Raw genomic sequence first — 24253 nt, 5'->3', positions numbered from 1 at the left:
GAGCGAGGGAATGTGGTGTTGTATGTATATGGGTGGAATGTGCCAATTTGGGGAGCTTATGCAGTCTCATCTAACTACAAATGTACTGATAGAGTAGGGTTGGTGAAAGATAATTTCCCCATTGATACCGGTGTGTTTTAACATAGCTAATTTATGTATATGTTTTATCTTGAAAAATAAGAACATTTTCAGGATATATTGCCCATAAAAATAAAATCTTAAAAAGATCAGCACATTTTTCTTTATATTTCTTTACATTAAATGCTGAGGAAGATGAGCATGGTTGCAAAGCTAGGAGCAAGTGGAGAGCTCTAATGTTTCCAAGTGCACCCAGCAGGCATTAATCCAGTACCAAATACATAATTAAAATGTAGTCTAGCTAAAAATACATGTTCCATTGCAAAATCTGTTATAACCTAACTCACTAAACTTTGATGATAAATTTACTTACTAAAAAGTAAATTATATCAAAGATCCTTCAGTGTGTCATGGCTTAGATTTGGACAACTTATAAAACTTATTTATGAGCCTGGAATGAGTATAAGTTCTACTTCTTAAAATTTTGACACGATTGTTCAAGTATTAAATAGAGTACTCTGGCTAACTGTGAATGAAGTTTCCATTATCTGAATTATTTTAATATTCTGTCATTTAATTTTGGTCACACCAGACTATAAAGCCCAGCCTCAATGTTGTGTCCAAGTAGTTTAAAATTTTTTCCCACATAAGGCACTCAGAGGCACTTACCAATGTATCTGTTTTTCAAAGCAGTGATTTGGGTAATGGATCTTAATTTGCTTTATTACTGCCTCATTAAGCCGTGCTTCCTTTTTCAATACCTCATTTCTCTTATTGAAATAAAAAGAGTTTCTTCACCAGTACCAAGAAATGCCCGTGAAAGCCTCTCCCAGACTGACATGCACTCAGTGCATTTCCATCTTATTATTGATAAACTGGATTATCATCCTCAGTGTTTAGTACTCATCTGAAATACTAGCGAAAGCTAAAAGACTAAAATGAAAGATACAATTATTTAAAATATTCAGGAAAAGAGCAAGTATTTGTTCCAGCAGATAAATGATATACACATTGAACATTCCGTCTAAACCATTCAAGGTCAAAGCAAGCAAATAAAGCATGCAAATGCTGTAATAAGATTATAAAAAAAAAAGATGAGCTCTCCTCATAAGGCCTATTGTCAGACATATTCTCCAAGTACAAACTAATCTATTTGGTTTGGTGATAAACCAGACACAGTTTCAGTCCAATTGAAAAGGCAGTGCAATGTTAATTAAGTCTCTCTTTCAGTGTTGTTTTATTAATCCCACTGTTTACTCTTCAGCAGTCTGACGTCTTAAATTTCAAGAGTATTTCAGAAAGAAGAAAAGTCCTCTTCCCTCATGGAATCAAAATAGATATCAGCACCATTGTTTTATAATTGGAACTAGATTTTCAAAGATATCGAGCACAATTATGTCCATACACTTGCATGCACTTATGCATGCAAATATCTAATATGCATACACAAATCACGTTTGTGCACATAATCTGTTTACAGCTTAGTTTCTATGTTTGTTCAAATACAAAATGTACATAGAGTATCCAAGTGCACAAATCAGGCACACGCAAATTGATGCAGGAACACTGGCCATACATTTAGTAAAGAATGATAATATTTTGCACTTAAAGAGTGCCTGTTATTCAATGGCTTTAAAAGTACTCAAGCAAGCAAGACCACAGCCCTCAGTTCCCTCCACAGCCATTGTTATTAGGCCACTATGATCCTGCCTCAGAAGATAGTCTGTTAGCTGCATTCTCTTACTTGGGGAGCAGACCAGCACAATACTACGGAGACACTATTTGTGAGAAAACAAAACAGCACAAGCAAGATTATTTTGGAAAATCTTGGCACACCACTTACTAGTCACTGGCTCAGAACAGCCCCAATAAAAACTGGAAAGCATGCTACGCACTCAGTGCTGACTTCAAATTAGCATTAAAATATTTAAAAAGAGAATAATATGACTGTTTGTGTGCAAGTGAGCAAAGGGCCTGATACAAAAGCTCTTTGAAGTCAATAGAAAAGCTCTATGAAGGGAAGAAACAGAGCCAGTCTTACTTGATGGTTTAAATTGTGTTACTGATGTACTGTACTTAAATACCAACATAATTTAGGTTAGAAAAGTTTACTAGATACCTTAAGGTCAGAGAACTAAGCCTGCCAGTCAGATGCAGTTACGAAAGATGGTACCTAAAATATAATAGTTTACTGAAATTATACTAACAAAGACCTTAAGTACACAGAGACTTTCTGGAATGTAAAAGAAAAAGATGGTTACTCACCTTTGTAACTGTTGGTCTTCAAGATGTGTTGCTCATATCCATTCCAATTAGGGTGTGCGCGTGCTGCATGCACGTTTGTCAGAAGATTTTTACCCTAGCAATACTCGGTGAGTCGGCTGGGCGCCCCCTGGCGTGGCGCCGCTATGGCACCGAGTATATACCCCTGCCGACCCATCTGCTCCTCAGTTCCTTCTTGCCGGCTACTCCGACAGTGGGGAAGGAGGGCGGGTTTTGGAATGGATATGAGCAACACATCTCGAAGAACAACAGTTATAAAGGTGAGTAACCATCTTTTCTTCGAGTGCTTGCTCATATCGATTCCAATTAGGTGAATCCCAAGCCTTACCTAGGCGGTGGGGTCAGAGTGAGATACTGCAGAATGCAGAACCGCTGAGTGGAAGGCTGCATCATTTCTGGATTGTTGCACCAAGGCATAATGGGAAGCAAAGGTGTGCACTGAAGACCAAGTAGCTGCTTGACATATCTCCTGGATGGGTACTCGAGCTAAGAAGGCGGTCGACGAGGCCTGAGCCCTGTAGAATGTGGGGTAATACGACCCGGAGAAATATGAGCTAGATCATAGCAAGTACGGATGCACACCGTTACCCAGGACGAAATCCTCTGAGAAGAGATGGGTAGGCCTTTCATCCGGTCTGCCACTGCAACAAAGAGTTGGGGCGCTTTGCGGAAGGGCTTTGTCCGGTCAATATAAAAGGCGAGCGCCCTACGGACGTCGAGGGAATGTAACTGCTGCTCCCGATGGGATGCACGTAGTTTGGGAAAGAAGATTGGGAGGAATATGTCTTGATTGAGATGGAAGGCCGAAAATATTTTGGGGAGGAATGCTGGATGTGGACGCAATTGCATCTTGTCTTTGTGGAACACCGTATGCAGTGGGTCCACCATCAGAGCCCGAAGCTCAGAGACTCTTCTAGCCGACGTGATGGCTACAAGGAAGGCTGTTTTCCATGACAGATATAGGAGCGAGCGGGTTGCCAATGGTTTGAATGGAGAAGACGTAAGCCTCGTCAGGACCAGGTTGAGGTCCCAGGAAGGGGCGGGGCGGCGTACTAAGGGGTATAGACGCTCCAGACCCTTGAGGAACCTCGAAACCATAGGGTGGGAGAAGACAGAGTGACTACCTTCTCCTGGGTGGAAAGTAGAAATAGCTGCCAAGTGCACTCGCAATGAAGAGGTAGCGAGACCTTGCTGTTTGAGATACCAGAGGTAGTCCACTATAGTGGGGATGGGAACCTCCGTGGGTGTGGCATTCAGTGTTTGACACCAGCAGGAAAATCGCTTCCACTTGGCCAAGTATGTAGACTGAGTGGAAGGTTTTCTGCTACCCAGGAGTACTTCTTGCGCTGGGGCAGAGCAGCGTAACTCCGATTGGATTAACCATGCAGGAGCCATGCTGTGAGATGAAGGGATTGCAGGTCTGGGTGGTGAAGCCTGCTGCGGTCCTGAGTTATAAGATCTTGATGAAGAGGCAGGGAGATTGGGTCAGCTATCGGTCAGCTATCGAGACGTCGAGCAACGTGGTGTACCAGTGTTGTCGGGGCCACGCAGGGGCAACCAGGATCAGGCGAGCCTTGTCCCTGCGGAGCTTTAGGAGAACCTTGTGTACCAGTGGGAAGGGTGGAAAGGCATAAAGCAGCTGGCTCTTCCACGGGATCAGGAAGGCGTCCGATATCGAGCCCAGGGAGAGATCTTGGAAGGAGCAGCACCTCTGACATTTCCTGTTCTCGTGAGAAGCGAAGAGGTCTATGTGGGGAAAGCCCCACTTCCGGAAAACAGAATGTATAATGTCCGGACGAATCGACCACTCATGAGACAGAAAAGATCTGCTGAGTTGATCTGCCAGAGTGTTCCGAATCCCTGGGAGAAAAGACGCCACAAGGTCTATTGAGTGGGCTATGCAAAATTCCCACAGTTGGATCGCCTCCTGACAAAGGGGGGAGGATCGAATCTCTCCCTGCTGTTTATGTAGTGCATCACCGTTGTGTTTTCCGTAAGCACTGAAACACAATGACCCTGCAGATGTTGCTGGAATGCCTGGCATGCCAGGCGGACTGCTCTCAGCTCTCGGACATTTATGTGCAGCGCCAGCTCTTGAGATGACCAGAGACCTTGCGTGCGAAGATGGCCTAGGTGAGCCCCCAGCCGAGAGATAACGTGTCCATCGTTAGGGACGCTGAGGGCTGCATTGGATGGAACGGCAGTCCTGCACACACCAGGGAGGGTGTTAGCCACCAGTCGAGGGAGTGTAGAATGCTCTAAGGAATGGTGACCACCATGTCTATGGCATCTCTGCCTGGGCGGTAAACTGAGGCAAGCCAGGTTTGAAGGGAAGCAGGCGTAATTTGGTGTGCTTGGTTACAAAGATGCATGCGGCCATGTGACCGAGGAGGCTGAGACAGTTGTGAGTCGAGGTCGTCGAAAAGCCTTGGAGGCTTTTTATAATTGAAACTATTGCCTGAAATCGGGGTAGTGGTAAGCAGGCTCTTGCGAGTTTGGAGTCTAGAATGGCCCCAATAAACTCTATTCTTTGTGTGGGCACTAGAGTAGATTTTTCTAGATTGATCATCAGGCCTAATCGGCTGAATAGGTCCTTGACGATGCCCACGTGCCTGGTGACTTGGGCCTCGGAGGTCCCTTGAATAAGCCAGTCATCTAGGTAAGGAAAGACATTTATTCGATGACGACGGAGGGAGGCGGCCACTACAGCCATACACTTCGTGAACACGTGAGGGGCTGTAGAGAGGCCAAACGGAAGGACCGCAAATTGAAAATGTTGGCGGTTCACCATAAACCGTAGGTACTGTCTGTGCGGAGGGTAAATGGCGATGTGGAAATATGCGTCCTTCATGTCGAGAGCAGCGTACCAGTCTCCGGGATCCAAGGATGGGATGACAGTCCCCAGGGATACCATGCGGAACTTCAACTTTTTCATGAACATGTTGAGTCCTCGCAGCTCCAGGATAGGTCGGAGGCCTCCTTTTGCCTTGGGGATTAGGAAGTATCAGGAATAAAAACCCTTGCCCCTTAATTCCTCCAGTACCTCCTCTATACCTCCGATCGAGAGAAGCGTTCGAACCTCTTGCCAGAGGAATTGGTCATGAGAGGGGTCCCTGAAGAGGGACGGGGAAGGGGAGTGAGAGGGAGGGGGCGAAATGAATTGGAGGTGGTATCCAAATTCTACTGTGCATAGGACCCAATGATCCGAGGTTAATTGGGTCCACGCAGGGAGGAAGGAGGAAAGGCGGTTGCAAAACTGAAAAGGCTCCTGGGGAAGGACTGGTGCTCTGCTCTCGGGCGCACCTTCAAAAGTTTGGTTTGGGGCCCGTCGTTGGTTTGGCGGGACCGTTATTGTGGCTCCCTTGGGGTCCAGACTGCCGTCTGCGGTTACCACGACCGAGCCTTCTGCCAAAGTCTTGTCGTGGCCTGGGTGGGGGGTAAGGGTGCTGAGGCTGGCTATGGAAGGATCTTCGCTGGGTCTGTGGGGTATGCATCCTGAGGGAACGCATAATCACCCGATTGTCCTTGAGACTCTGCAGCCCAGGGTCCGTTTTCTGAGAGAAGAGGCCCTGGCCTTCAAATGGCAAGTCTTGGATGGTGTGCTGCAGTTCAGGAGGTAGGCCTGACACCTGCAGCCACGATATCCATCTCATCGTGATTCCGGAGGCCATAGTTCTGGCTGCCGAATCGCAGCGTGGAGTGAGGCCTGGAGGGAGGTCCATGCAACTTTCTTTCCTTCCTCCAGGATGGCCTGGAATTCCTGGCGGGAGTCCTGTGGGACCAGTTCAGTGAACTTGCCCACCGCCTGCCAGGTATTATAATTATATCTGCTAAGCAGGGCCTGTTAGTTCACCACCCTGAGTTGAAGGCTCCCCGCACAGTAGACTTTACGTCCCAACAGGTTCATATGTCTAGCCTCCCTTGATTTTGGGGTGGGGGCTTACTGGCCATTGCGTTCCCACTCATTCACGGATTGCACCACCAGAGAGCATGGGGGAGGGTGGGTATATAAGTACTCATACCCCTTTGGAGGGCACCTTGTACTTTCATTCCACCCCTCTGGCTGTGGGAGGGATAGACGCCGGGGACTGCCAGATGGTGTCCGCTTTGACTTGAATGGAGCGGATGAATGGTAAAGCCACACGAGCTGGCACATCCGCCAACAGGATGTCTATCACAGGGTCTTCAACCTCCAGGACTTCGTCTACCTGTAGACTGATATTTAAGGCGACTCGCCTCAGAAGGTCCTGGTGAGCTTGGATGTCAATAGGGGGCGGGCCCGAAGAGGATGTCCCGGCTACCGTCTCATCTGGGGGACAGGAAGATGACAGACCAGGGACGAGTGGCTCATGTATGGACTCGTGGTCAGGAGGCACGTCAGGGTCTGGGAGGACCTGAGGGTCTGGTGCCAAAGGGGATCCGTCTATACCCGCTGGAGGAGGGCGGCTAACAGTGGCCTCTGGTGCGCGATGTTCCGACGGGGCGGAGCATGATGGTACTGTGGGTTCACCTTGGGCCTGGTGATATGCCCAAGGTGTCCAAAAGGACCACTGTTGAGGACCTTGGTCTGGACCTGGAGCCTCATGTAGAACTCGGCTGTGTACGTCCGAATCCCCGTAGGAGGCACTATCGGCGTGCGATGAGACAGACGCATGCCGCAATGGCCATGGAGCGGAGACTGCTTGGGGAGGAGCCTTGCGTCCAGAGAACTGTTCTCCGTGCCGCACCGGAGAGTGGTACCGGGTTCCGTACTAATACTGGGAGTAGGACCGGGACCTGCGACTGGCGCGGTGCCAGGAGATTGACCAGGATCTTGAAGCTCTATAATGAGAGCGGCTGCGGCAGGAACGGTGCCGGGAGATGGACTGGCAGCTGGAGTATCAGGTCGGTGAGCGGGATCTCGAGTGGTGCCGCGAGTACGACCGGTACTGAGAAGGAGATCGGTACCGGGACTGCGAGTGGCGTTGGGAACGGGATTGGTGCCGAGATCGAGAACGCTAGCGGGACCTTGATCTTGAGTGGTGCCTCTCAGCAGTGCCGATCGAGGGCGGTCTTACCATGGCAGGCTTGCCTGTTGATTGAATAACCCGCACCGGCGGTGCTGGGGCTTGAGGCAGGGTGGGCTCCATTACTGCAATCAGTTCCCTCGCCGTAGAGAATGTCTCTGGCGTGGTGGGAACGATGAGCTCTACCGAGGCATGCGCCGGGGAGCTGTCAGGCTCCAGACTCGACAGCCCTTGCGAGGCCGGAATCAAAGTTGCTGCGATTGTCGGTGCTGCGGCAGCTACTGGTGCTGGGCGGCTCGACTTAGGCTGCTGCTCAGACTGCGGTGCAGATAGTGAAGCCGCAGGAGCTTTCAGCTTCTTGGCTCGCGGGGAGAGGGACCGGTGCTGCGCAGGTTTCTGGGCCGGTGCTGGTTGATGCCGAGATGGCTTCGTGGTGCCAGCGCACTCCGGTGCCAACGAGGCACTTCTTCCCAGTGCGGACTGACCGGCACCTGGGTGCCAAAGGTGGAGGAGTGAGGGCTGCCTCCATTAGGGGCTGCTTGAGGTGAAAGACTCGCTCCTTTTTTGTCCGCGGTTTGAAGGATCTGCAGATCCAGCACTTGTCTGCGAGGTGGGATTCCCCCAAGCAGTTGAGAAAGGAGTCATGAGGGTCTCCTGTGGGCATCGGCATGCGGCAAGCCAAGCACAGTTTGAAACCCGGTGAGCCGGGCATGGGTCTGGGCACTGGGTGAGGGAAAGGGCTAATCCCCAACCCTCTGAACTATATACACTAACTACGTTTACAAAAAGGTATTAAAAGTATTAACTAGAACTATAGAGAATAAACTATACACACAATAAGTATTAGAACGAGTGAATAGCTAGGGACGTGGAGATCAGCTAAGCCGCGCTCCACTGTTCCAATGACCGACACGGGTGGTAAGAAGGAATTGAGGAGCGGATGGGTCAGCAGGGGTATATACTCGGTGCCATAGCGGCGCCACGCCAGGAGGCACCCAGCCAACCCACCGAGTATTGCTAGGGTAAGAATCTTCCGAAGAACGTGCACGCAGCGCGCGCACACCCTAACTAGAATCAATATGAGCAAGCACTCGAAGGAGAATATATAAAACCAACCAAAGTTGCAAGTACTATTATTAATATGACATTACTGAACAACATTCAAGTTTACTTTCTCCTTCTCTCACATATACTACTATATGCTAAGCAAAAAGCTAACAATGTTAATTGACAAAAAGAGCATTTCATTTCCCTACAGCTGTTTGCCTTGTGGAGTGTATTCTTTCCATACTACACAAGTGGTATAAGCTTTAACTGTGTTTATGTGGAGTTTATTGACAACAACAGTGTTCACTGAAATAATGTTAATGTTGCAGCACATCAGTAAAAGGCAAAGGGGGAAATCATGGTCTCAATAAAGTCAATGAGGGTTTTGCCATTGACTTCAATGGGATCATGGTTCTATCCAAGGATAAACGCTCTTAACTCCCACTGCAAGGGAGGGGGCTGGAGGGAGGCAAGATGAAGCACAATACCAAGAGATAACAACAATTATCAGCCTTTACTCTTTCAATCCAGATTGTCAGCCTTTGCTTTGTCTTGCCTGAATTTTTAAAGGCTCAAGTTAATTTTATTTCCAATTTTTAAAAGGTACCTACCACAACCTTTAGACACATTTATATCAAATATATACATCACTCACATTAAAAACGTAACTAAACAGAACTAGCTGACTACAATCGCTCTTCTCTGGACTTTCTCCAATTTGTCCACATCTTTCCTGAAACGTGGTGCCCAGAACTGGACACAATACTCCAGTTGAGGCCTAACCAGCACAGAGTAGAGCGGAAGAATGACTTCTCGTGTCTTGTTTACAACACACCTGTTAATGCATCCCAGAATCACGTTTGCTTTTTTTGCAACAGTATCACACTGTTGACTCATATTAGTTGTAACCACTTGACCCAGATCCCTTTTCTGCGAGTACTGTTCCTGGCAGTCACTCTCCCATTTTTATGTGTGCACACTGATGTTTCTTCCAATGGAGTACTTTACATTTGTCCTTATTGAATTTCATCCTATTTACTTCAGACCATTTCTCCAGTTTGTCCAGATCATTTTGAATTTTAATCCTATCTTCCAAAGCCTTTGCAACCCCTCCCAGCTTGGAATTGTCCACAAACTTTATAAGTGCACTCTCTATGCCATTATCTAAATCACTGATGAAGATATTGAACAGAACCGGACCCAGAACTGATCCCTGCAGGAGCCCACTCGTTACGCCCTTCCAACATGACTGTGAACCACTGATTACTCATACGAGCAAGGATATACAGAATTATGGTCTTCTTTATTATTTTAAATGTTATTTATTTTAAATGTCACACTCAGTCTGACATTGTGTCACATTTCTATGGGGAACAATGAGGCTTACTATAGTGACAATTAAATAAACAGCATTACTAACAGGCACTTAAGAGAAAAAGAATATTTCAGCTTCATAGATGAATGATTTCACTCCATTAAGATGGCCAATATTTTCCCTAATTTATTGGGCGGGGGGTGAGGGGGAGGACTGCTGGAATAAAAAATTTTAACGCACAGAAAGAATCTGCACCAGTTCTCCATTTATTAGCCACATACATTTTTTCACTAAATCCAGATGCAGAACCTCACTATTTGGATTAATATTTTTAAAAACAGATAAATGCACCATTTCTAATGATGCAATTACCAGCGGCTGATGTTATTTAAAAATTAAAGGTGAAACTAATTATCTGGTAGCTAATCATGTTACCCAAATTACTGTTGGTATTATTATAAACTGTTTTATCCTGTATGAAGTTATTAGGCAAAATACAATTCACCAGCTGTGTAATAGCGTCACTTGCTTCTAGAGATGGAAGAGCAAACAAAAGTGTCACATGCTGTAAGAATTCTCTCTGAAGGAAGTATGAATACAGGTATTATTTTCTTTACCAAAAGATGATTTTGGACACTGAGCGCATCATCTGGTTACTAAAACAGGTTTTATTATCCCTTACTCATATGAACTTTTCAGAATCACTCACTGCTTTGAGCAAAGACCAACCAGCTGAGAGAGTCAAAATCAGTGATCTAGAAGCATTTTTTTAAAGTATGAAATATTGAAGAAAATATGTAGTTTGCAATTACCTACATTTTCATAGTGCTCCATATGAAGACAAAAATCTCAAACTCTGTTTCTCCATAGAGCTCCTTTTCTGTCTTCTCCATATGCCTATCAATTTGCAAGCTATCTTATGCTGCTGGTCAGAATTTCTATGAGAGATAATTATTGCCAGACAAATCAACCAGGTATATATACTTTACCTGTAAATTAAAAGCATCTGATGTATTTTAAGATATTTGCAAGGAATTTACAACGTGTTACTGGGAAATAATCTCATGTAGAGTCCTCCAGAGTTCTGTTTTGTCATCCATCCTGTCCAGGGCACACATAAAGCCAATCATGGGAGAGAAAGAATTGTTTTGGGATGAAGTGTTATTATTTCTTTATTAATTACCATCAGTGTGTTTAACACTGTGCAAAAAACAGAAGGTATGAGTCCTGCCCCTAAAGATTTGCATTCCAAGTGCAGCAAATGATACTCAGCTGCACATCTCTTTTGCTTCCTTGAATACAAACAAAGTATCATCTCTGCTTTTCCAGAGTCAGACTAAAACATGAACAAGGTTGAGGTGTCTGAAGCCCAAATGGGAGAAGAGGGAGATTAGGCTGGTGGAAACATCTAGTCAATTTGATATGGGATGTTCCTGTCCCCTTATGAGGAGTATGCCTATCCTCTGTCAACGAGGTTTGCAATGTTGAGTTACTTTTAGGACAAGATACTCCTACTAGCTCAGACAGCAACATTGGGTAACATTGCTTCTCCCTTTACTTTTGACACTCTTTTCTCTGATTTCACCATAGTGATCCATGTCTTTGTCACCTCCTACACTACTGCAATGTAATGAACTTGGAGCTATCAAAGGGTTTTGGGGTGCCTGCAGCACAGCTGCTCAGAGACGCAAATCATATATGGCAATTCGTGGTCCAAATAAAACCAATGGCTTTTTGTCACAGTATTCACTGACACTAGAATGTGTCTCATTTTGCTGGTTCTCTGTTTACTTTGAGAGGGATGGATTTCTAATTTGCTTTGGATATAATATAAGATGTTGTAAGAGATATGTAAAGACCTATATGGTCTGGTTCTTGGCTGCTTCTCTGCCTATCTGCCATCTCCACAGGAAATCAGCAAGGGTCTTCCGCTGATAGTCCTTAGATTTTAATGGTAGAGACTGGATGCAAAGTCTTTCTGGAGGAGGATCTCCAACTCTGAGGCTCATTCTCCCTGCTGATTTGACCCAGTCTCAACGTTTTGAATTGTATGTCCCACTTGTTTACTAGGGTCTTTAACTAAGCTAGACAGATTAGAAGGGAGTTCTATTATTTTCCATCTGAGTGCAATTATTGTGGTGTCTAAAGTGCTGGCCACTTTAACCAACATATAGACCTTAAATCTATTGTAATTCATAAATGAACCTACAATCACTGAAATGGGAGCAAGTTTTTATGAATTGGAAAGTAAATAAAAACAAAACACGCTACTTTTGCATCTATAGGCCAAATTAGAATCTGTGTGTCTAGATGCTGGCATCTAGTACGTAAAGCTACTGTACAACCTCACCCAACTAAAATGCAGTATTAATAGCAAGTTATATTGCTAATTACTTAAGGATCACTGGTATAGAAGGGAAAATTTTAAATCCTGGTTGAAGAAATTATTAAAAATATTTAATAAGTAATAAAGCTGCTGTTCATGACATGGTAAAAAAAGACCTCTAAAGCCAACTACATTGAAGGTTTTCTTTATAAGTTTTCCCTTTATCCAACTACTTATATTGTATGATCAAACAACAAAATAAACCAGATGCCTTCATTTCAGTTGGTTTATATTTGATATGTTGGAAGCGGCCTGAGCTGAGGGATGTGCTGGCCACCGCATCTCTCAGCCCCCATTGACCTGGAACGGCGAACTGCAGCCAGTGGGAGCTGTGACTGGCTGAACCTGCGGACACTCCAGGTAAACAAACCGTCCTGGCCCACCAGCAGATTTCCCTGATGGGCCGCATGCCAAAGGCTGCCGATCCCTGTGCTATACTTTAAGCTGCCAAAGAGACCTGAGACATGAAAGTGTCCTGAAACAGGGGTCTAGATGGTGGCTTAGTGGCATTTCTGAAGAGCCCTCAGTGGTACAGTGTGTGTCGGAGCAGCTGTTTTGAGCAGAACATTACTCTCTCAAACTCTGTCAACAAAACTGTTTATTCCACAGGAGTTTTCGTTAGAAATTCTGCAATGTGAATCTCATGAAGTTTCTTGCATCCTCACTAACATAACCTTTAATGACTGGTTTATCATAAGTGTAGATTGTGTAATTTGCTACTAGCAACTCCCCTAAAACCTGTGCAACTTGCGTGTGCACAGAAGGGTTCAGATGATGTCTGTTGTCAGGATACAGAATAAGGAGAGAGGCAATTTCTAAGATAGCTATGACTCAGACCACAAATCAAAGTGCTGATTTTCAATTACATCTGGGAAAAAAAAACTATAAGGAGCACTGATGTAATCTGCTTCATGCAGTAAGAAGCGCTAAACAATCAGGAACAGTCTACACTGGTGGAAGTTTCTGAGTGGTCTTGAAGAGTTGCCTCAGGAGGACTGCATTATGTTGATCCATAATAGTGACAAAGGCTTGAATAATTATAGCAGTCGCCTTTCAAAAGGAAAGGCTGAAATTTTGGTTACTACTGCTACCTGCCTAATGTGTTACTTAAAATAAGCACTTATTCAAGAGAGAGAACTAGCTTTCCTGTTATAGTATTTTCTTAACAGGATTTTACCAATGGCCTGACAGCCTCATGTCAATTCTATTCTATCCTTAGAGCATGTGCAAACATGCACATCAATTCTTGATACTGAACCTCCTTATGGAATGTTTAAAACAATTTTTGAGTCTGTAGAAGAAATCTGTTTTCTAACCTAAATACCAAGATATGAAAAAGTTCCACCCAATATTATGGAATAAGGAATGCAAAACTTCAACAGAAATAAAAGTCCAGTTTCGTTTAAGCAGCAAAGAATCCTGGGGCACCTTATAGACTAACAGACGTTTTGGAGCATGAGCTTTCGTGGGTGAATACCCACTTCGTCAGATGCATGTATTCACCCACGAAAGCTCATGCTCCAAAACGTCTGTTAGTCTATAAGGTGCCACAGGATTCTTTGTTCCTTCTAAGCTGAAACTTTCCATTATCAAAAGCCAGCCATCATTTAATATCAATTCTATTCTACTGTGTAGTTAAACCTGTGAAGTTTAGACTAGAAGCCCAGCATGTTCTGAAATCATATGAACCATGTTATAAATGACAGGATTCTAGCAAAGAAGCAGTATCCAAAAATTCTATTTACATACAAGTGCCAAAAAAGTGGCTGAGCAACCTAGTCCCTTCTTCATCACAAAGGCAGGATGTAAGCATATGTTTATTGTTTGACAGGAGCTAGAGTATGTCTTTGACGGAAAAACCTAAAAATAGAAATATTCTTTTCTGCTGTAGAACCCTGCACTGTTATATTTTCAACCCAACATCCATAATCTACCCTTAGTTTTACCTGCTTCTGGATAAATACCTTTCTATACAAATCTGCACAAATACTCAAGAAAGCCCAGAAACAAAACCTCCTTTTCTTCCATCTCAAGACTAAAACCATTATGAGACAAGTATAGGTCCCCACATTGTTTGGAGGAATATTACGAGCTGTATTTGTAAAAGCAGTAATGGAAATCAATTCTATTTTCTCTGTGCCTCTGTACTGCTCAGAACAGAATTCACTGAGGAATAATTCAGACTGTCATTTTAAAAAGTCTCTGGAAGAGGCCTAAAAAGGTTTATGAATATGACTTTTTTGTAACTCCAGCTCTTTGTGAAGATTTCTATCTCAGTATATGTTTGATTAGAACGATTCACTAAAAACTCTGCAGGGGCTTGAAACATTTCCTCCTCACTCTCGCACCTGCAGACTCAGTTTATTTCTATGGCAACGACTGATAAATATTTTAATAGGTAGACGAATCGTATATACATGTACAGTACTTCTTTCAAATAAACAAACTTTCAGAGATTGCATGCAACTTTTGCCGGATGAATTAAGCTTCACTATAAGTATCAAAACTGTATACATTTTTAAAAAACCTCTCCCATTAATTAAACCTCTGATATTAATAGGGAAAGAAATGTTAAATCTAACAAATGTTTTTCATCATTTATGCTGTGCGTTTACCCTTTGCACTCTTCTTAGCACAAACAATGTTAACTAGGCTATTTTTAGTTAGTTTTTACTTGAGGTTTTCATGCACTTGAACATTTTTGCAGTGCTGGTAACTGCAAGGAAACAGCTACCTAAAAATGTTTTTGTTGGGGGTTTGTTATTTCTTACATAAAATGCCATGCACAGCCATGCACTATATATTATAGTTATTATTATTTGTATGACCATAGCACCAGTAATTGGGGTAATAGCCTAGGACTTGGGAGACCTGGGGATTACCTTGGGCAAGTCACTTAATTCCACTATACTTCAGTTCTCAATCCGTAAAATGGGTATAACACTACTTCCTTGCTTCACAGGAGTGTTGTGAGGATAACAACAACAGCGCACAGTCAACTTGTGGAACTCCTTACCTGAGGAGGTTGTGAAGCCTAGGACTATAACAGCGTTTAAAAGTGAACTGGATAAATTCATGGTGGTTAAGTCCATTAATGGTTATTAGCCAGGATGGGGTAAGGAACGGTGTCCCTAGCCTCTGTTTGTCAGAGGATGGAGACGGATGGCAGGAGAGAGATCACTTGATCATTTCCCGTTAGGTTCACTCCCTCTGGGGCACCTGGGATTGGCCACTGTCGGTAGACAGGATACTGGGCTGGATGGACCTTTGGTCTGACCCAGTACGGCTGTTCTTATGTTCTCAAATATATTAAAGATCATGACGTGCTCTGAAATCTATTGATGAAAAGTGTTTTATAAAAAAGAGGTATAATAATTATAATTATTATTAAAGACTGTACCATGAGATGTTGTGGAGAAAGAATCTTCAAGACTTAGACACAGCCTGGGTGTGAGGACCTGCAGAGACATCTGACACCCAGATTACAAGCCTGAGTGATAGGCAGGATGGTGGCATTGTGCACAGTAATTGAGAAAGCAGGTGGGAAAGGAGGGCTTATGGGGAAAGACGAGGATATCTGGTTTAGCTATGTTGAGTTGACAACTACACATCCACAAGAGATGTCAGAGACAGATTGAGATTTTATTTTGGACAGAAGGAGGCAGGTCTGAAGCAGAGAGGTCTCAGTCATCAGCACAAAGCTAGTAGTTGAATTTGTGTTTGCAGATTAGATTACTCAGAGATATGGTGTAGAGCGATGGTTCTCAACCCGCAGCCCAATTAACACACAGCTGCAGCCCAGCTCAGCTGTGTCCTAAAGGCTGGCCCACGTGCCAGGGTCCAGGTTCCCGGCTGCACAGTGCAGTGGAGTCTGGGCTGCCCAGCTGCCCAGTGACGCAGAGTCGGGAGTCCAGGGTCGAGACTGATGGCCATCCTCACAGGGTCAGTGGTCAGGGGTCCAGGGCTTCCAGCTGGCCCCGCAGAGTCTGGGGCTGCCACCCAGCCCTGCAAGCTCCAGGGTCCGGGGCTGCTGCCTGGCCCCACAAGCTCTGTGGCAGTTGTCCTGTGCAGTGGGTGTCCGGGCCAGCAGCAGGATCGGAGGTCCGGGGCTGCCGCCTGGTCCCACAAGTTCCGGGGTCTGAGCTCCTACTGCCTTGCGACCTGGCCCCTGTGGCCCAGGTAACACACTGTGGGCTGCATATGTGGCCCACAATGATAAATAAATAGAGAACCACTAGTGTAAAGGGACAGAGAAAAGGGAAAGTCGGACAGTCCTACCCTACAGAAAGCTGGAGGGAAGATGAGGAGGAGCCGCTGAAGGACACACTGAAGAAGTGATTAGAAAGGTAGGACGTGTCACAGTTAGGACATGACTTCAAGAAAAAGAGCACGGTCAACAGTGTCAAAGGTGCTGACAGGTCAAGGAGGATGAGGTCAACAAAGACTACTGCAAGAGTGGTTTCAGTGGAATGCAAGGGATGGAAGGTGATTGGAGAGCATCTAGCATGGAACTGGAAGAGAGGAGTTCCAAAGAGTAGCTGTAAAAAGTGTGTGTCAGGGTAACTGCACCTGTGTGCACCCTTTGTAATCCATTCCAGGAGTTCCAAGTGACGTCTCAGGTCTCCAGCCATCATCTGTCACAGGACAGGGACCCTTGTCCCACTCCCTTCTGACCAGGGAAGGGTAATGCAAAGGACCATCCCTAGACCTGATCTTTTGAACCTTTGCCCTGAGGGGAGAGGAGAACCTCTGTCTGTGAATTATTTATTCCCAAGATGAAAAGGCCCAAACAGCATAAAAGACTAACTCACAGATCCATGAGTGTTCTTGTTCTGAGCAAAAAGGGATTATAAACTTGTAACCATAGTGGGGTTTGAAGGATTGTTCATTGGCCAGAACTCTGGCTGGAGATGGGGTGATCTATGGTAAGCTGATTACCATGCAGGTAGGCTCTTTTTATTGTTTTCAATATGTTTTCTCTATAATGCTGTTGCCTTAAGAATAAATGTACTTGCTTAGAAAGAGCTGGGTGGTAACACCTGTGGCTATTACACTGTTTGCTGTCTCTAAGGAGAAAAGAAAAGCAGGCCTGCTTAGGCAGTCTGACTTTGCTGAGGAAGTCACATAGTGCAGGCAGGGAGCTCGCCAGTCTGGAAATACCCTAGCCAGGAGGGAGAAAAGCGCAGGTCTCCGCCCAACAAAGTGATGGCCCAGGAGCTGGAAGCCTGAGAGTGGGTGCTCTTGCTAGACCACGGAAGGGAAATAGAGGTGCAGTCGCCCTGAATTGTGAAAGTGTGTTCAGTGAGCTTAGAGATGAAAGGCAGATAGGGCAGTAGCTGGAGAGGCAAGCGGGGTCAAGATGTTATACAGCTGTTAAATTAATAAAACATTTTCATATTGATTTACATTAATAAAAAAAACCTAATTGTGAACAAATTTTCTAAAACTTTTCTTTTAAAAAAGTCTAAATTGGCATCTTTAGACCTAAACCTCTTGACCTTTTAAGTCTAAGGCCTCATCCTGTTCTCTGCTAAGTAAACATTATTGCTTGAGCTAAAGTGTGCAGGAAGAGGCATTAAGTTTGTATAGTCTTTAAAACCCAACGATTTTATGTAGATGCCTGAGGGTACAGAGATTGATGGTAGGAATTAGAAAATGTACATGTGTGTATAGTATAGTATACACTACTGTGTGCACACATATACTAAACAGTGTAGTTAGTATAAAACAGTGATCTGGAAATAAAACTAGGAGTCTAAATTTTCTAAGATCATTAGTGTTTTGACGTGCCTCCCTTTCTGGCTGCCCAACTTGAGATAACTTAAAGGGGGCTGATTTTCAGAATACTAGGCCCCACTAAGTTGTTTCATGTTGGTCACCTAAAAGTACCAGTCACAGTTGAAAATTTTGGTCAGAATTTGTGAAAAATGATTGTATTGGCCTCTGTTTTGCTGCCACTGAAATTTAATGGCCATTGGTTAGTAAAGAGAGGATCTAGCACTTCATCTATAGTATAACGACAAATCACACATTAACTACTTCATGTATGTTTTAATAGTTTGTAGCCACACCAGAATAATAATAGGCTACACCACAAATACTTCATCATGGAGCACTCACGTGAAGACTTTGGGGTTGCAATAAGCCTCGTACGAATACCTACATAGTCACTTGAAAATATCAGCATCAGGAAACTGTATTAAAAAAAGCCTTAAATCTGATTTGACTCCCACAGTAACTTCAGTTCAATACACAGAGGATTTTTTCCTATTAATGACCTCCAGGATAGAGACTGGATACTAAAATGGAAAGCTAGCTTTAGAACAAAGCAAGTAAGACTGTCAAACCCTGAGGACTAAATACCTTTCCTTATGCCCAAAGAGACTGATGGAATTATGATGGAATTTTTCTTCCAGTGATAACTTTTTTGATCTATAAGTACAGTAGAACCACAAAAGCAGCAGAGAATCCTGTGGCACCTTATAGACTAACAGACTATAAGGTGCCACAGGATTCTCTGCTGCTTTTACAGATCCAGACTAACACGGCTACCCCTCTGATAGTAGAACCACAGAGTTACAAAAACCTCAGGAATACACGCTGTAAATCAGTAATATTGTAACAATTTGATATTGTACCTGTATTATCTGCAAATATTGTACTTTATGTGATGCTTGTTTACATACCAACAGACTGACTTTTCTCCTGTTCACAGCTTTCAGATTTATGCTAGTGTCTGAGCTCTGGAAACAGACAGTTCTCTTACTCTGTTTGCTTTGTAAGTGGGAATAACAGAAAGTATTCCCTAGTATTACCTTTCATATTGTGATTGTGTATGAGGATCATGCAATAACACAAATTGTTTCACAGGGTTCTTAACATGCATGAATCTGGAAAATATAAGCTCATTTGAAAGGGAATGCCAGCTTTTCCCACTTCATTTCAGTTATTACAAAGCAAGATACGACATGACCTAATCAGAGCAAATCAGTCTCTTTCATAGAGTATACTTGATACTTTATTATTTTACTTTACCCTCCATCTCTATAGATCACAGAGGTCCTTGGATGCTCTCAGCATTTATCCTCGCCTCTTTCTGTCAAGGGCATATTTTCCCTGCTGATGGTGAGTCCCATTAAATGCTCTTGTTCAATATTATCCCTCTATCTTCTCCTTGGTCAGTCATGAGGTTGGACATCATAAAAACGTCCTTCCAAGAGACGTTGAACTGGTCTGCCTTCCATCATCCTAGCTACATGTCCTGCCCAGTGATAACCTCCATAACCCTCTAGAACTCACAATCAACTCTAAGACAAGCAATATCCATACAGAATTCTACATTACAAGTTACAGATTCATATTACTTGACAAAGCCAAAATACATTGTCGCCTATATATGTATTTTAAATATTACTTGCCTTTTCAGAAACCTTTAGCTCTTCTGCCTCAGAATGTGGCCTATTTAAGTAAATGGACCAACGTGACCCTTTACTGACACTACAATCATTCCATTTTTTTTTACTCTTAAGCCTACCTAAAGTCAATGCTGTGGTGAGTGCTCCAGCATACTTAATTTAAACGAAGTGAGAGGAAAGGAACAGATAGTTTGAGATATTCCCACCCTAAGGAAGTCAGCAACAGGAGGGGAAAGACAAGCAAGACAAAAATGAGGGAGGCAAAAGAGAAGGATAAATGGAAGCCTAGGAAAAAGAGGAGAGGCAAAGTGGATGAAAAAATAGTAAAGGGAAAAAGTAGCTGGAAGAAAAGAGATACTGGGGAACAGGACATAGAATCATAGATTATTAGGGTTGGAAGGGACCTCAGGAGATCATCTAGTCCAACCCCCTGCTCAAAGCAGGACCAATTCCTAAGAGCAGGAAAAGAATACAAAAGAGTGGAGAGAAATGAAAGGAAAAGGAATAGGCGGATGAAAAACAGAGAGAGAAGGGGGACATTAACAGAGACTGGGGGAAGGAGGAGTGGAAGCTACAGATACAAAACAGAAGATGCTGACAAGAAGAGAACACAGAAAAACAACAGATATAGAGGAAAATGGAAGTTTGTGGAGGTGGAGTTATTATGTCAGTGTAGTAGGGCACTTACATAAGCGGGAGCAAGCCTGTAGTGCAGACGCTGACATAGTTAGGTTAACATAAGCTGCCCTACATTGATCAAACTCTGCAGTGTAAACCAAACCAATGTGTCTGGTTTCTAGACACTACTGTCATACTAATTACTAACCATTGCTGGTTGTGACTCCATACCTAAGTCTGAGTTTCATTTTGCACTTAAAGCTGGAATTTAGCATCTTGTTTATGCATGAAACACACGTCTTCCCCAAACTTACAGCACTCCTTGTGCTTTGTATGAGAACTGATTATAGAAGGAATTATCTGAGCCTATATAAATAAATCCAATACAAAATGACACCACGAAGTGGAAAAGTATGGAAAATGTGCGTCTTTAATTCTGAATTTCCTGGGTTTCTAATGATTGGTTTTGAGAGATTACAACATCTTTGGACTTCATTTTTACCTGTAAGTTACTGATATTTACTCTCAACCTTAACAACTTTTTGTCTTGGAATAAACAACCAACAGTTGCCAGTCGAAGTGCACGTTATATAGTTTCACATTCAAAAGCTGCATTTGGTGACTGGAAACAGATGAAAGTGGAATGCCTTCTACTAAATGAATTAAAATTGAATATCAGCGAAGCGTGTTACAGATTCCATTGTTTTGTGATATATGATGTATTAACACTGATTATTCATTTTTACAGCACCTTTTACACACAAAAAACATCAAAAGTGCCTCATAGCTGACTGCAGTTAATAATCCAGGTATAATGTATAAATTGGATTACACAAGCTCTAGTCATGAGCTATTTATGAAGACAGAAGTACATTCCCATAGAATTGTAGACTCTTTGGTATATAAAGCAGCTTCTGTCTCCCTTCCATACACTCTGGTTTCAGCAGTTTTCCCTATATTAGCTAACAGTAAGCTTCTTCTTTTGTTACTTATTTTTTCTTTCACTGATTTCTAGAAAGAGAAGATACTGTATTTTGTCTTTTAATAGCTTTAATGATGGACAAAAGATTTTAAACTTTAATATATTTTACCAGCCAGAACCCTAAAAATAACATCAAAATACTGTGGTTAGACTCAAAGATATTGAAGGCTTCCTCTGTGTTTGAGGATATAACTAAAAATATATACATAACTGAAGACTCTAGATGTTTAAGGTTGAAAGGGCTTGCTTGGAAATAGCACTTTTTTTAAATTTCATTTTATTTTTTTTTAAACACACAGATTATCACTGCTAGCTGATTCTAAGTCTTTTTTCTACCAGAGACAGTTAACAAGATAAAGTACAGACATTGCACAAAAACAAAACAAACAAACAAACAACTCGAACAAAGCCCACGTCGCTTCCCATAGCCCCCATTGGCCTAGAACATTGAACCGCGGACAGTGGGAGCTGTGATCAGCCGAACCTGCAGATGCTGCAGGTAAACAAATCGTCTCGGCCCGCCGACAGCTTTCCCTGATGGGCCATATGCCAAAGGTTGTCGATCCCTGCTATAAGCCTTCCACATTTTATTCCATGAGAGGATTCTGTGAGCATGATACATCTCCACCTACAGTATTTGATTGAGGACACCAAGACATGAACCTCCACTTTCCTCACCGGAACCTTCTTTCTTAAGCATTCAGATTAAGTACATACAAATCCAACCAACACCATTTGAAGGTCAAAGAAAAATTGCCTTTATCATTAGAACAGGTTTCTCAAAGATATAGGGCAAGAGATCAGAAAAAGCCTGTTGGAATCATATACCTTACCACAAAAGGGTACATGTAAAAATGCAGTGCAAAATGCTGGCTTCCTTCCTGGTACTGGGATTACAAACCCCACTAGGCTAATTGTCTTTATGAAAGGAAGAAAGATCAGAAAGGACAAAAAACAGAAATACAGCAGCCACCTGTAGGAATGATGTAAGAAACTGAAAAATGCAAAGGTACTTTTCAACACAGTTAACTAATTCCCTGATGTAAGAGAACATAGGGACACAGCAACATTAACATGAGTTAAGACATCACATGCTACTGCACAGGAAGAACAGAGAAACGTGCAAGGAACCAAGAAATATTTCTAACTGCTTTAGCAGATAAATAATAGAAGCAACCTGGCTGTACACTAAAGAAACTATGGACTGTTTATCATAGGACATTTGGGAAGCCCCAGAACTTGGTCTTAAACCCTTCTATGCCACATCTGCAATGTTGAGCTTAAGCAGCGTTATACATTCATTCAAAACAAAACAAACAGGGCTACATTTTCAAAAGTATTCAAGCTATGCACTACGCCATTGTGTCACAAATGGCACATTCCAACAAATGTAAATATTTTCATAAGAAAATATATAAAAAAACACGTTCCAATAACTTTCTGCCATTTCTAGATGATGAGAGAAAAAACCTGAGTTCCTTTTAAAACTACTACATTGATTCAGCTTTCCTAGTCATTGACCCCAGAGTCATCTACTTCAGCAGCATTTTCCAAGGACTGAAAGGGCATTTTAACAAATTTTTCAAAATTAATGAATGTTAATATAGTTGATTCAAGGTAGTCATGAGCATATTTCATGATAAAAACAGTACATCATATATGACAGATTCCTATCAGCCACGGATTGGCAATCTTTGGCACACGGCTCGTCAGGGAAAGGCGCTTGGTGGGCTGGGACGGTTTACCTGCAGTATCCACAGGTTCGGCCAATCGCAGCTCCCACTGGCAGCGGTTTGCCATTCCAGGCCAATGGGAGCTGCAGGAAGCGATGGCCAACACATCCCTCTGCCCGCGTCGCTTCCCATAGCCACCATTGGCCTAGAACATAGAACCGCGGACAGTGGGAACTGTGACCAGCCGAACCTGCGGATGCTGCAGGTAAACAAATCGTCTCGGCCCGCCGGCAGCTTTCCTGATGGGCCGTATGCCAAAGGTTGCCGATTCCTGCTATAAGCGGAACTCAGAATCAAGTCAATGGCATTTCAAAGTGAAGAAGTCTTTCGAGTTCAGACCCACAGAGCAAGCATGATAATCCTATTTTACAAAAGATTTTCTCTTATTGATGTAGTCCCGTTATAGCACTGACACAGTGCTAGGGCACAGTCCTGCTCTTACTGAAGTTAATGAGAATTTTGCTACTGAGTTTACCTCCTGGAGCAGGATGAAGGACTAGAACTTATTTACACAGCAAGTTACTGTGCTGAAAGCCAGGGCATGGCTCTACAGCACACCAGCTTGCCATAAAGTAATGTCCCATGTGAACACTATTACAGTTCAGTGAACATGATGGAGTGCAGCTTAGCATGCTACTGTTACAAAGTGTAAAACACTAGAAAGTTTCCCAATGTAAGAAATGAGATCAGAAGAACTTTTCAAATTCTTCTAGGACTATTACAAAAGTATATATTTACTTTTCATAATATATTTGTACTGACTCCTGGGACACTATTGGGAGTCTGAGAGATAAGTAGTAGGGATTTTTGAAAAAAAGACTGAAATTCCAAACTTCAGTAACAAACAAACAAAAACAAAATTTGCACCTTTTTTGACCAGCTTTAAATTTTAGACTGATATTTATACCATAACAATTGTCTTGTAACGTATTACTCTCACTGCCAGCCAATTACTGTACATTTCACTTCACATTTTTCACCTTTTTCATACTTTTTCACCTTTCCAGCTCCTGGGGGAATTTTGTGCCAAAATATTAAAAATTCTGTGCATGATTTTGTCAAAATAACACAATATAATCACACCAGTTTCAATTATTTTGGTAATTTATTTCAAAATACCTGTCAACAAGTGTGTCTGTAACAATACAGACAACCAAAAAGATTCAGGAAATGTTTTTTGACAAATAGATTCCTTACTAAGCATATTAATACAGAACTCTGAGTAATAATTCATTTAAAGTACAATACAGAACCGTATTTCTCGCACTCCTCAGAAGCAGTGAAAGCTTGGAGGAGTCAGGCATAGTGGAGGAGCTGAGGGAAAGGGAAGTCATTGCTGGGAAGGAGCCTGGGTGTGAACTTGGTGGGTTGTTAGGTATGGATGGGAAAT

At 43.1% G+C, this 24253-nt stretch overlaps 1 protein-coding gene across 4 annotated transcripts in view; it reads right to left on the bottom strand.

The window, feature by feature from the left end:
- FAM110B (family with sequence similarity 110 member B) overlaps positions 1–24253 on the bottom strand; it is a 178566-nt gene that overhangs the window by 4157 nt on the left and 150156 nt on the right. The window lies entirely within an intron of this gene.

This window comes from Chelonoidis abingdonii, chromosome 2, assembly GCF_003597395.2.
Source record: "Chelonoidis abingdonii isolate Lonesome George chromosome 2, CheloAbing_2.0, whole genome shotgun sequence".
NCBI lineage: Eukaryota > Metazoa > Chordata > Testudines > Testudinidae > Chelonoidis > Chelonoidis abingdonii.
Note: the sequence above shows the minus strand (reverse complement) of the source record. Positions and strands in the feature narration are given on the sequence as shown.